The sequence below is a fragment of the Camellia sinensis genome, chromosome 2, assembly GCF_055761805.1.
Source record: "Camellia sinensis isolate YWXY chromosome 2, ASM5576180v1, whole genome shotgun sequence".
Classification (NCBI taxonomy): Eukaryota; Viridiplantae; Streptophyta; class Magnoliopsida; order Ericales; family Theaceae; genus Camellia; species Camellia sinensis.
In genome coordinates this window covers 119,747,538-119,762,323 of record NC_138962.1, presented here as the reverse complement: position 1 = coordinate 119,762,323, position 14,786 = coordinate 119,747,538, and the positions used below count along the sequence as shown (strand labels likewise).

The following is a 14,786-nucleotide window of genomic DNA, read 5'->3' as shown; positions in this document are numbered from 1 at the left end:
GATTATGTGAATTAAAACTAATCCATTATTGGTTGTCATTGAATATAATCACGTTTTATATACATTGTATATGCATGTTTGTTTGGAGGAGAAAGGGGATGTACTCCATGTGTGATTATGTGTTTAAATGCATTGTATATGTATGATTATTTGGGACAAGAAATGTCACACCCCAAACTTGCCCCTAAAAGTTTGGGCATGACCCACACAGAAACGGACGCATAACCTGGTATACATATCATATGGGGCCTGAACGGAAACCTTTACCAATATAAATTAACATAAATAAAAGAACTGCATCCATTGAGCGACCACTATCATGCCAGGATCACAGACAGAACATAAGGCAAATAAACATACAGTGACGTGCATAAGAGAATTAGCTATGTACATATATATATATATATACAGACCCAGCCCTTAGAATTGGGCGCAAAACAACATGGACAGGCAAAGGAATTATATATACATCAACCTTAAGCAGACAATCAGGGTGCAAAATTAAAAGCTTAGCAAAATGAGCTTCCTTCACTTAAGTGCCTAGACACTCTGAGGTTTACAAAAGAGGCACGGATGCCATGGGTTAAAACTGACCTCCAGGTGGAATGCCTACAGAAACAGACATAACACAAAGTGAGTCAAGCTCAATGAACAGTAGTACATAAACAATTTAAAGCTTAACTTAACTTACTTACAATGTACATATTCATTTAATTACATAAGTAAATGCAAAAATCCTGTGGTTAGTCTGATTCTATACACATTTCAGAACGGCCTTGTCGGTTCATAACTTCACAAATTGGCCCTTGGCTTGATGGGTTCACACATTCACAAATTAGCCATTGGCTTAACTTAGATGCACAACTTCACAAATTGGCTCTCGGCCTCATACTTCACAAGTTGGCCCTCGGCCTCATAATTTCATAATTCACAAGTTGGCCCTCGGCCTTATAATTTCATAATTCACAAGTTGTCCCTCGGCCTCATAATTTCATAATTCACAAGTTGGCCCTCGGCCTTCGTAATTTCATAATTCACAAAGTTATACCTTTCATATCTTCACAAATTATATCTTTCATAATTTCACAAATTGTATCTTTCATAACTTCACAAAGTATATCTTTCACAGAACGGCCATAGGCCTCATAACTTTTACATCGGCTTTAAGCCCAGTTCACATATGTATGGACTCAAGAGGTGGCTCGTACGGATTCTAGAGGCGACTCGTATTGCGGCACTTAGTTCCGTATAGCACTTTGTTCCATACCAGAAGGTTCATAAAAATACTATCACCCAATAGTGTACACAAATCTCTTCATAGGTTATTCCAAGCTAAAATAATCGTCTTACGTATATCGGAATCGTAGTAATACTTATTGATAGAAGACACATGCATCATTATTCCATTTGTTCATCATGAATCAATAAAGTGAACTTCCAGATAACAAGACGTTAATAACACCTATTAACGGTAAACAAAACATACCAGTTTAGGACTATCCACAGTCCTATTTTATCATCCAATTTTGATGGTTCATTATGGAATGTCCAAACCGTCATGTTCCCAAAAAGGGAGGTTCACATTTAACATTCCTTCCTGTTAACCAATTCCATAGTATTAACTCCCGATTACGGAAGTACAGTAAAATCATTCCCTTAACACACACAGCTTCTTTTCCATAACATGGGTTGCTTTTTATCCTAATGGACTCGACTTCAATAGTTCCATGAGATAATTTACAGATTCTAGCACATTAATGATAGCCCTTACTCGTAACCGGAATGTAGAGTAGTTTCCAAGTCATACTAACATACACAAAATCTTCCAACCAACATAACATTAGTATAATCACTTGCAAGAAATGGAATGCTAACAATAAAGATCAGTAACGATGATTAAGTGTATGACCACAGTACTACTACTCACAGTGCTACAACGGAGTGCTTGTCCCTCCTAGACTATGCCCTATACACAAACATAACTTAGTCATTAGGTCTTTTCCTTTCTTAATTCATTTCTTGCTTCATTTTACTTCGAACAAATTGTATGGACATCTTCCACATTTTTTCCAAAAATCCCTGAATGTCTAGGGTTTTCACCAAAAACCAAACATTATCCATCCCCATAAAGAAACCCCATTAAATCATTCTCTTGATTTTAATAATTAAGCAAGCCTACGAATATTTAGTAAAATGATTTGGGATTAAACCCATTTTTGAAAACTCCACATTTTAGGCCACAAAAATCAAAATCAACATAGTCAATACCATCCCACATAATCACCACAATTCAACATAAACAACATGATTCAACCCAACATCATTAAATATAATTCAACATAATTCAAGAGGAATTCTTAAAATCCATTTCAACATTCGATAACCGAGTTTATGCCATTTATATCATTAATAAATCATTTCCCCCAATTTCCTTCTCATTATAACATGATTTACATTGCTCATAACAAAATTCATTCGCAAATTTAAAACATAATTTTCAAACATAACCAAATTCCAATTAAACTTGTACATATATAATTCAACCTACCAATTTCATGATTCAACTTTCAATTTGGGCCAAATCATTGGTTATCATCAAAAATCAACCTAGGGTTTCAAGAAAAACCTAGAAATTTCAAGAAAAATCCAAATTTCTTAACCCATTATTTTTTTGTTCCAATCTTCCCATTTATTATACACCCTAGGTCCATAATCCATAAACCATAATCTAAACCCCATAATAGAACCCCAACATTGCAAACCCTAACCCCAAAATTTCAAGATTTACACTATATGCTCACAATGTAGATTTTGCATTTATATACTCCAAAATACCACAAATCTATCTATTAATATAAGCATTGAAGGAGAACTAGGACCCCTACCTCAAGATTCAAGAAAGAAAAGAAAGCTTTGATGAGGTTCCTCCAAAATTTTGAAATCCCAATCGGTAGAAAATGTTGATCTTCTCTTGTCCTCCATGGTTGATTTGTTGATAAAAGTGGGAGAAATCAAAGTTTTGGGAGCTATGGTTTCAGAAATGGAGGGAAGAAGAAGAGAGGAAAAGAAAATGTAAGAAATGGTCCAAAAATCACGTTTTTGAGCTGCTGTCCCGCACAGCCCGCACGTGCAGCGCTATTCCCCGCACGTGTGGCTCTGCCTCCAGCACAGATGTAAAAACTTCAAGCGGGTATAACTCTCTCATCAGGACTTCGTTGTAGGTCGTTCTTGTGTCCAAATTGAAGCCCCAGAAATAAGTTTTCCAATGGTTCCAACCTCACATTCAAATTCTACGTATGGAAGGAGAAAAGGGCAAAAGAGTGACGGCTGGTAAAAAATTCAAACTCAAATTTGGGACTTTTTATCTAATCTTATCTATATATCTTGTTAAGGCTTCAATCAAGGTTCCAAACATCATCCAAGGGTCTTCAATTATAATATTTAAAGTTCACTTGCCAACCCATCAATATCAAGAGTCCAACAACCATACAAGTTTTAAGGTGACAGGCACCACTATACATCAATCCAATGTGAATTTAAAATCCGAGTCGTTATAAGAAAAGGGATGGACTCCATTATAATTAAGTTGGCCGGAGTGTCCTGGGTGAAAGTCTCGAAATTTATATATGGGTGCCGATCCCGCGAATGAAGTATCTATAAAATGGCAATTTGAAGTGTTTATATGTGTGCATTGTATGATTGGAAAACCATTGAGTTGTAGTCTCAGTTTGGTTGTTGATAAATAATGAAATTGACTCATAAATTGAGAAAAATAAGTGAACTGAATATGAATTGAATAAAAATGGATTAAAATTTGAATTTGGCATCTCATGATTACACGAATTTGTGAAAGTTTTACCACAGGCATTGTATATGCACTTTGTACTAATATCTCTTTTAAACCTCATATATAGTGTTAAATGATTCCTACTGGGTTGTGGCTCACCCTATTTGGGAAAACCATTTTCAGGTGTTGGTGGAGTGCCTTCGCCAAGGCAATAGCTTGGAGGGACATTTAGGAGCAAGAGCTTCTTTGTTTTGATTGTATATTTTTTGTAAAGCCAAGGGCTTAAGATGTAATGAGCGAGGCTCACTTTTGTATAACCAAGTAATGACTTGGGAAGATGTAAGCCTATAGGGCATTTGGCTGTATGTTTAATTTCTTTTTTCTTAACATTATAACACATGTTGTAGATTCAGGATGAATATTTATGAATGTATAACGCATGTGTTGACTTTTGTAATCGAACTTTGATGAATGAAAGTATTTTATTTCTATTATTCTTCCATTTTTGAGTTATATTTATTGTGTATTTTGAGGGTGTGACATTTCCTTCGCTAGAGCAGTCTCGCCTGCAAACATGCGAGATACTGGGGGCTACAAATCTACGCTAGAGCGACCAAATGATTGCTCGAGCGGTCACCAAAAATCAGCTGTTATGTAGATTAACATAAAATAGTTGATTAGATGAACTATAGAACTGGTTCTGGAAAGTTCATCTCCAGATATTCAGCCATACTTGAACTTTAGTTTTTGCAAATTTCATCCAATAATTGTTAAAATTATTTTGTCATTCATTTTCTTCCCAAAATCCGAATGTTTTGAATCATCTAAATCATTTTATCTCATGGAACTATTATTAGAAATCTATCCACAATACCAAAGAAGCAACAATGTTAATGTCCAACAAATAGAAGAACAATAAAATATATAATCCAAGTATTGAACGCTATTAATAGTGTTATGTATCTATCATGTGTTACCTACCATTCTACAAGCATTGAAAATGCAAGCAATAGGCAATTTTTTTTTAATTAAAAAAAAGAGGTAAATTTGTGTGATAGTGCAATTATTTCCCAGAATTCAGAAAAACTGCTTATATGGTTCTGGTATTCCAATAGAAAACTATTGATCACTCAATAGAAAAAGGTTAGCCTACCCCAATATCACACTCTTCTCCAAACTAATCTCTTGATGCAATACCTAGAAAACTTGGGACTATTAGAGGGGCAACATTGCACCAAACTAATCTCAGTGGAGTTTGAGAGAAACCAGTTGACATTTCGAACTCCCTGCACAAAGAATTAACAGACAATAAAAATAAGACTTATCATACATCCAATCTTCAAAACAACTTATGAAAGAAATGGCTTTAAACTTGTTCCACTGCCTTATTTTTCTCATGTTCCTTCCACACTAATATCTCCACAATAGTAAGTACTGGTTATATCATTTATATTTTAAATTTCAAAGGTTAAACACAAACCAGGAATCCAGTAAGGAAATTGAGCTGATATTGAAACTTGAGATGAGTAGGCTTTAAAAAACATTCAAAAAATAGTGTATAATTGAAGCAAAAACAAGCTAATTTTTGGTATCATCTTAATATAATTAATTTGTATAATTTTCCACACTTATAAATCACATCTTAGGTCCTAACAAGTTAAGAATAAAAAAATAAACAAAGATTTATATGCTACTGTAGAAGCAAACAATCAATAGTTGTATTACTCTGCACAAAACAATGTGCATGAATATATACTAGAAAATAGATAACAGAACAAGCAGATCTACGTTTAACCCTTAATTAGGTAAGGCATAAGCAGGCCAAATAAGCAAGAAGGAAGACAAATATGAAAGTGCCAAATTATCAACTACAAACAAAATCAATGAAGAAGAATGGCACCATTGCCTATGAAATTTGTTGAAGACAAACCAATTGTTATGAAAAGCCAATAATTTCATTCACAAATAGATGCATACATACGTACAGAAGATAGGCAGAAATCCACAAAATCAATGAAAGAACAACAAATTTATTTATTTATCGTGTAATTATAATTAATCTCAATAACTACCATATCTATAAATTGTAAATATTATGAGCTAAGGTTTATATAAATCACTACATTTTTATGCATATTTACAAAGATAAACATTTTCTATTTACTTTATAAAAAAGGTAGAGGCTACAATGTGCACTCCCAAAAGGGGTGCATATGGTATGCACTCCATAACTTTTTCACCAAATTTTGTATCATAGACCACAAAATGCCATAAAATTTCACACCACAAAATGGCATAACTTCACCATTCATAACTTTAGGGTGCATATCATAAATTCAATAGTTGTAATTTTAATAAGTATCATGATACACCATGAATATTCATAATTTTCATAACAAACAATTGTAATTTTCTTATCATGTGTACCGTTTTAGGGGTGCATGTTAGAGATTTCTCCTATAAAAAATCATATGATTGAACCTCAAAGCATTTATGAACTAACTAAAAGAGCCAAAAACTTATGACAAAAACAGTCAAATAAAATCAAAATTGAGAGATGCAAAATTATAAAAGATGAACAATTCTCTATATTTACAAACACCCTTCACGAGATAGTAAGGATGTAATAGAGGACACTTTTATTACATAGAATCACTACAACAAATTTGGGATTTAAAGACGAAACAAATTTGTCCCAAAATGTACATATTTCGTCACCCAAACTAATTCCGACGAAAAGTTTTCGTCACCCGTTTTGTCTCCAAAGCATCGTCGCTAAAAGGTCTTAGAGACTAAAAAATAAATTCGTCATTGAAAAGTATAAATATGTGACAATTTTTTTTTGTCTCCAATACACTCTGTTGGTAACATACTTGTAAGTAATTAGCGACAAAATATTTTGTCATTAAAGGAATAAATTAGAGACAAAGATATTTTGTCATAAATATAAGAAATAGAGACAAAATAATTTTGTCGCATTTAATATAAACAAAGATGAAAAAAATTTGTCAAAGAAGCTACCAATAGAGACAAAAACAAATTCATCATTAAAAATGATGAAATAATGTCAAAAAAAATTCATCACACATTGAGGGTAATAGTGACAAAATGTGACAATATTTTTCGTCATGACAAATTCATTTAGCGACGAAATAAAGAATTCATGACAAAATTAGTCATTCACCTAAGCCAAATAAAGGACAAAAAAACCTTCTTTAGGGATAAAAAATTTTGTCACCAATTTCATATTACTTTTTTCCACATTATATACCTATTTTATCAAAATCTAAATTTTAGTTCAACAAATACAGTCCTGTTCATGTTGAAACATGTTTAATATAGCAATTCCATCACAACTTAACTTAACCTGCTATAAATCAACACATTTACGAATTAACAAAATGAAAATATCCATTCATCATTACAAATAATTTCATCCTAATACAATAAAATAGTGCAATATCTACCAAATATCCAACAGTTATAACTAGTGCAATTCCACCAAACATCCAACAATAACTAGTGCAACTCTACAAAGTATATGTATCCTTATCAAACAAAAATGAACATTCAAGCAAATTAGATCATTGTTGCATGTCAAAAATGGCACCCTAATCCAATCTGCAAAAAAAAATAAATTAAAAGCTTTAGTAATTAATCAATTTGCAATTAGATCAATTATACAATTTATCCCTCTAATAGACTTTTTTCGAGATTATGGGAACAGAAAATTAATTTTAAGGCTAATTCACAAATAGAGCATCCCATTAATGTGTCGTAAGTTCATACAACTTATATTGGTCCCTCCTAAGGTGTTTCTATTGGTTCCTGTACAAATCTGTGGTTCTGTGATAATTTAGCTTTTCGACTGCCTTTTTTGAAGCTTTAAGTATAGAGAAAAAAAGTACTTTTTCACTAATTCACATACAAATTGGGTGTCCTATGCATGTTTCCATTACTTCTTAATTCTTCAAACATATATTCTTTTATAAAATTTATTATATTAAAGTTAATATACTTTACCAAGAAGTATGTCCACTTGTGGATGAGTCCCCTCCACTTCCAAAGTGTCCAGTGAATCCTTTGCTCCTTAGAAAGTTTATGACATCTGCCATTATCTCCCCTTGCTTCTTCCTACCCTCTTCAAGATCTTCTATTTTATTGTTCTGCATTTGTATTTGTTCCTTCTGTGTCTCTATTTGCATCTCAAGGCATTTCACATAATCATTTGTTTCAACATATATGGTAGTGGTCCTCCTAATAGAGGATGAAGGTCTCATGCCAAGTCCCTTCATGTAGCCATACCTTGGCTTTAGGACTTTGATTGACAACTCTTCTGCAGTCAAAGGGATTGATCCCAGTTGTGAGAGGTGATAAGCCTATGTCTGTATCATATTTTCCTATCAAATATTAAAAACTTAAATAATTATTAGAAAATTAAATAAGATTATAACAAATAATATTCTAAAATTTCGTTAATAAAAATTGCAATATATACTCACATAATTACCCTAAGTTTTAGACGAGATCCACTTATATGTTTTCTCATTATAGTGAGTTTCCTTGTAAAACTCTATTAGATTAGGTAGCATCTTCTTTTCTCATGTCTAATTTGATAGGCCAAATATTCAATAAATAAATCTAAGAATCTAATATAATTCTTAAAGTGCAAGGACACATACCAATTTTTCTGCTCTAACAGGGATTGACCTAGAACCACACCTATGTTTTGTATTCATCTTTTCGTTGTTTGCGATGTTGGCTTTTGATTGTTCCTATAAGGAAGAATAACCAATATAACAATGAAATGTATCATTAGTAAGACAAATATGTTGGCTTTTGATTGTTCCTGTAAGGAAGAATGAACTAATATAACAATGAAATGTATCATTAGTAAGACAAATTTAATGCTTGATAATAAAGTAACATAAAAATGTTAGGGTAAGTTATATGGAAACCAATATAAGTTCAAACTGCAAAGTATTCAAGAAAGCAACAATACCACAACCACAATACACAAAATTATGTCGAACACCTAGATAAGACAGATTTGACACATAATTGGTAATAAGAAATTTACAAAATCAAATGAGATTTGAAAACTGATGCATGCCAATTATCACATAATATGCTGTTCCAAACTCAATAATCTACATGCTAGGATACTAGTTACATTTCTAGAAGGAATTGCATTGTCCATCTCTATTCTTTTCCTATATATCATTTCAACTTAAAAGATATTTCAAATTATTCACTAGTATCATTCAATTCTTTGAAAAATAGATTAGAGGACTTGTTGAGACTTCATCATAAGATGATTTTTCTAGGTGAAAAAAGAAAAACGAGAAATTTACACCGTTCACAAATAGGGGGCATATAAGCATGGGCAAGATAGATTGTGAAAAAACCCATTTACATTTCACAATATATGGAACAATTACTGATATTAAACTCATAACCTTTTCTTTCTTCCACAACTCTATCAAATCTCAAATTTTGTCTCAATACCCTTTATTAGTTACTCAGCTAGCCGCTTACCATTATCATGAAACTTCAGACCAAACCCAAGAACAAACAGGAAATAGTAAAGGCACACACCAAGCCAAATACTCTACAGTAGCTGTACACGATTGACTATCCTAACTCAAAGCATGCACTTTATGGTTCGAAGAAAAGTTTTCTACATAAATACAATCATAGAAACTGAAATCTTAGTTTTTTATTCTAAGATGTGAACGGTGCACTTTAAGGATATTATGTGAGCCTTTCAATCCATGTTTACTAGTTTCCCTTTCTCATTTTCCCACTTATTTGGTTTTTATTATGTTCCACTTACATGCCTAGAAGATAAAGGGAAAAGAATACATATGGAATTTCACAGCAAATTGATTGTGTTCTTTCTAGTTTTTTTTTTTTTTGGAATCTCTCCCTATTCTAATCAAATTCTTTCTTTGCTAATACAATAAAAAAGACGAAAAAGTTACCAAAAAATCTTTAGTGCTCACTTTTTATCAATAAGATCTATCCACTTGGTAGGATCGACATCCTTCAGTGGGTGATTTTTTGCATACTCCTCCTCTTTAGCTTCCTTCAGCTCCATGAATTGTTTGTGCAGCCTATAGGTATGGTTACTCGATCTCCGACCAAATTTTGTGTTCATTGCCTTTTCTATATTAACAGGGTCTCCTTGTAAATCAATTAATCTTGCAAAAAATAGATAAGTCATAGATATATAGTCATCAAAACCAAAAGCCTACCACAACATAATATCGTCTGATCAAAATACAACGATTATAGGAATGAAAGTATATTTGTACTATAACCAATCAGATTTTTTTAGCCACCATCTTCTTAAATCTTCTCTCTCCATAAATGATGAAGCCATAGTGCTATTGTCATGACCCGAACCCGCCCCTATAGATTAAGGTCATAACCGGATAATAATCATGAGATTACCTCCAGCCTCAAACAGAAATCAATTTAAAATTAATAATATAGGGCTAGACGCGAAAGCAGATTTAAAAATTTTGTCCAGTAAGCTGTGCTTACATGGAATATCAAAACATTTCCCATATACTTATTAATAACTCACACCACATATAAGTAGTTAACATCTTGTACACTCAGGATCATTCAAACACATAGTCAGCTATACTAAAAGCTTATACACATAAATGGTCTATCATGAGCAATGAGAATAACAAAAGAAAATATAAGAGATCATAAACAAAGCCTCTTGCGTGAGGCACTTGGGTTCCTTTTTCAAACTCCACTAAGGCTGGGGTTGAACGTCCCTTTACTCACCTACATATATATAAATAAGATTGAGCTAGCGCCCAGTGAATAATACCAAAGTAAAGGAGGTACATGAATAAGATTCATATTAAGTACATTGAACCCGTAAATTTCATATACAAACGGCCTTGGGCCCATTCTGTGTTTTTGTTGTACATATCAAACAGCCTCGGGCCCATATAGATCCTTAACAAACATATCAAATGGCCTTGGGCCCATTGTATAACTTTTTCAGATTCTTCAAACAGCCTCGGGCCCAATTTAAACACTTTAAACATATCAAACGGCCTTGGGCCCAATTCAAACACTTCGAATGTATCAAACGGCCTCAGGCCCATTCTCTTCATGTTCATATCTATGTGCATTTCATATTCATGATCATGATCACCTTTTTATTCAAACAGCCTTTGGCCCATTACATTCATATTCAAACGGCCTTTGGCCAATCATAATATTCAAATGTATCAAATGGCAGCAGGCCCAATTCATACATATCAAATGGCCTCAGGCCCAATTCATACATATCAAACGGCCTCAGGCCCAATTCATATATATCAAACAGGCTTGGGCGCAAATCGTGTTCTTCGTAGAGTCTTATACAAAAATTAGGCATATAGAATACTCATTCATAATTCAAATCAACAAATCCATGAAGCTTATACAGAAGTAGCATTTGGAAGATAACATACTTGAAAAATATCTTTACTAAGATATTACTCACAGTGTTTGGAGTGTTGATTCGTCTTCATGGATGCTCCTACACAATTCATAAACATACACAAATCGAATCACAATGCTATTTAATCCGCTCCTTAACTTGTTTAATTCTCTTAGGCTCCTTTCAAACCTTTTAATTCATTTAGAATGCACAATGTATGCCTAAGAGTGTTCAAATCATGAACTTGCATGGTTTATCCACAACTTCAAATAATACTTAGAAATTCTTTCAAAAACATGGATTACAAGGTTCATGCTCAAAGGATGAAATTCAACGTTCAAATCAAATAAATCTTTCCTCTCTTTCCTAATCATTTACTTATTTTTTTTCTTAGCTTATTGGTCCTCAAGAAGTCATAATTCATGCTTAAGAATATCCGGAAAGAGATGGGAATGAAGATATGTGCTTAAAACATCTTTTGAAAACATGCTGAAAACAAGTTGTTGGCTAGAGCCAACTTTTGGTCACTAGAGCTAGCTGAAGGCAAAAACTGAGCTTGCTCGAGCCACCATTTGGTCACCCAAGCCAGCTTTTGTAGAGTGCAAAATACTAGGAGCTCGCAATGTTGGCTCGTGCTACCACTTGGTCGTTTGAGCCAGCTGTGAATTTTCTGGGTTTCAAGACAACAAATTTGAGTTCCAAAAAAATAAAAATAAATAACATGTAAAAGCTTGCATGGCCATTCCAAACTCATGAAAACACTTTGATAATCATAAAAACATTTTAGAAAACTCAATACAAGATCATCCATAAATCATTTTCTCAAAACCTTATGAATTTACCAAAATTGAACTCAAATCTTCAAGCATGTGAGAATTAATTTCAAAACTCTTTTCATGACTTTCCAAAAATAAAATTAAGCTTCCAAGACTTATGAAACAATGATGCATGTGCAATAGAACTTCCAATTTCATCATGAATCATATAATTCAAGCCCAAAATGATAAAATTCTACATATTCATCTTCTAATTCAACACGGATGACAAGGATCATGCTCAAGAGTATGAAACTCTTCCAATTCATGAATTCATGTATTTCAAACCTTCAAGACTTAGAAAACATGAATGCATGTAAGTAACAATTCCCAATTCAACATGATTATCAAAGTTCATGTCCAAAACTTGAAGAATCAAAGCAAATACTTGCATGCATGTACAATTTGATCTCAATTCCTACAATCTTTGTTCAATTCACACATTTAATCTTGTTATCTTCTTAAATCCACAATTTAATGACTTAACTCACAAATTGAGGTTCAAACTCTTACCTACTATCTTCAATGAGGCTAGGTTTAGCAATTTCTTGAGCCTGGCTTCCAAATTCTTCAATCCTCTAAGCCAATTCCTCAAGATTGAGCTCCTCTCTATCTAAGATGAAGATTTCTCTCTATACATAGCTTAATCTCAACAAAATGGTGAAGATGAGCTCAAAATTATGAGCCTAGGCACTAACTCAACATATATATAGTGGGTGCTTAGCTTAAGCTAATTAAGCATGATTAAGACTAATCAACCTTACTTAATTTAATTCAATTTAATCTAATTAATTTGATCTGAATAAATTTTTAATTAAATTTCATCGTAGGCTCTAAAAATTACGCTGATCATGATAAATTAATCAATTTTGGTTTTTGATGTCTCTACAGCCCTTAATTCTGGATTATAGCAGAAATTGTAATAGATATGTCTACAATCAATAGATAGGCATTAAAAAATCACATAAAACACATAATTAACATCAAATTTCATATCAAGCACATTAACACTCATATAATTAATGAGTTAACCGTATAATACAGAAACGGGGTTGTCACAACTATAGTTGGTAATTTCTAATTGTCTATGGTAACCACAGCCCCAGCTGGTTTGTGGTCCAACTAAAATTGCAATTCATTTATTATTTCATGATTTGGCTTATTGTAGGCCATTGTGTATTAAGGAATCTGCCACTTAGGATCATCTCCCTTCAGAACCGATAGCTTAGTTTATTTAACAGAGAACAAAGAAAATCCAAGCACTTTAGACCCATTAGAACAGCATACGAACAACAGAAACAAAATGAAAATATTAGAGAAAAAAATTAAATGCTAGCTAGGGTTCATAATGGGAGAGAGGGGAAGAGAGATACATGTGTACCTTGAGAATCCCTTCTAATCAGATTGTCGAAGAATGCTTCAGCAAAGAGCCGGTCCCTCTGCCGTTGGTTACAATGGTAAGCAAACTAGAGAAAGAGCAAAGGTAACAAGTGAGACAAAAGAAATTTGATGGTCTTGAAGATCCAACCCCTTCAACTTCTCAGCCCTAAAAAGAAAAGAAATTGTCTTTAGATGTGTTAATTGTTCTATTTATTAGATTGTGAGTAGTTTTTTTTTTTTTTTTGTCTACAATGGGCCCAAAATTCTTTTTTTTTTTCTTTTAAGACCAAATAATTTGTCACCAATCACCAATTTTTGGCACCGTTTTTTTTTTTTTTTGTGTGTGGCGCCAAATATTTGGCTTCTTTTTGTGACAAAAAAAAAATTTCCTTACCAAATTAAAATTTTCATCTCCAAAAGAAAACCCCTTCTTTTGATTTTTATGACAAAATTAAATTTTTTTTTTGGTTTCATTTTTTGAAAACGGTTTTTAAATTAATTGCAAGCCTTAGTGATTTTTTTTAATATTTTAGTCACTTTTTTTTTTTTTTAGTTGTACATCTAAAAAGTAAAAAATAAAAAATTAACTAAAATATGAAAACAATTCAACAAAGACAAACAAAAACACGTTTAAAAATAATTTATGAGAATTTAAATAAAAAAAAATTTGAAGTTCAAAAACTAGCTGTCACGCCCCGTTTTTTATTACTCAAATTCCATTACCAAGCCATTATTATAGATTCAATTTCAAAGATAACATACGAAAACTCTTTACATTTATAAGAACACATGAATAAAGATTCTCTCATTCGAATACAATATGAATGCAACGGGAGTTATAATTAAATAAATTTGTTGTAGGCTTACATCTTTTAAATTAAGAGAAATGATTTAATCATTTTACATCAATGGCATTCCGCCCACAAATAAAAGGCCCCATGGCTAATAGGTAAAGGAGATCCATGACCTTGAAACACTTTTTTGACGTTCACCTGAAAAAGGATTATCAACGTGGGATGAACATAAAGTCCAGTAGGGATTTCAACATGATTCTAAATAATAACAACATACAGATAACTATGATCATGAATGCATAGTCTCATACTATATAAATAATGTGACAGTTTATAACCAAAGAATATTTACATAAGTACTTTTCCCAAATTTATTCAATTCCTTCAACAATACAGACAATTCACATTTCCTTTTCATTTCCCATTTCAAAAATATCTCATAACAACCATTTTGTTTTGGAGTTTGAAACATGTTCATAAATCTCTTATTTCCTTCTCATTATTTACGAACTCAACACATGGTCTACATCATTTTCCAACACATTCAAATATATAGA

General features: G+C 32.6%; 1 long non-coding RNA gene across 1 annotated transcript; it reads right to left on the bottom strand.

Annotated features, from left to right (window-relative positions):
* Window positions 1-7,209: 7,209 nt before the first annotated feature.
* Window positions 7,210-13,593, bottom strand: LOC114267995 (uncharacterized). The gene is made up of 5 exons (XR_003631103.2): window positions 13,437-13,593; window positions 11,304-11,339; window positions 8,470-8,562; window positions 7,811-8,187; window positions 7,210-7,408 (listed from the first exon to the last, which is right to left on the bottom strand). It is a non-coding gene; the product is annotated as an uncharacterized LOC114267995 (long non-coding RNA).
* Between the last annotated feature and the right edge of the window lie 1,193 nt (window positions 13,594-14,786).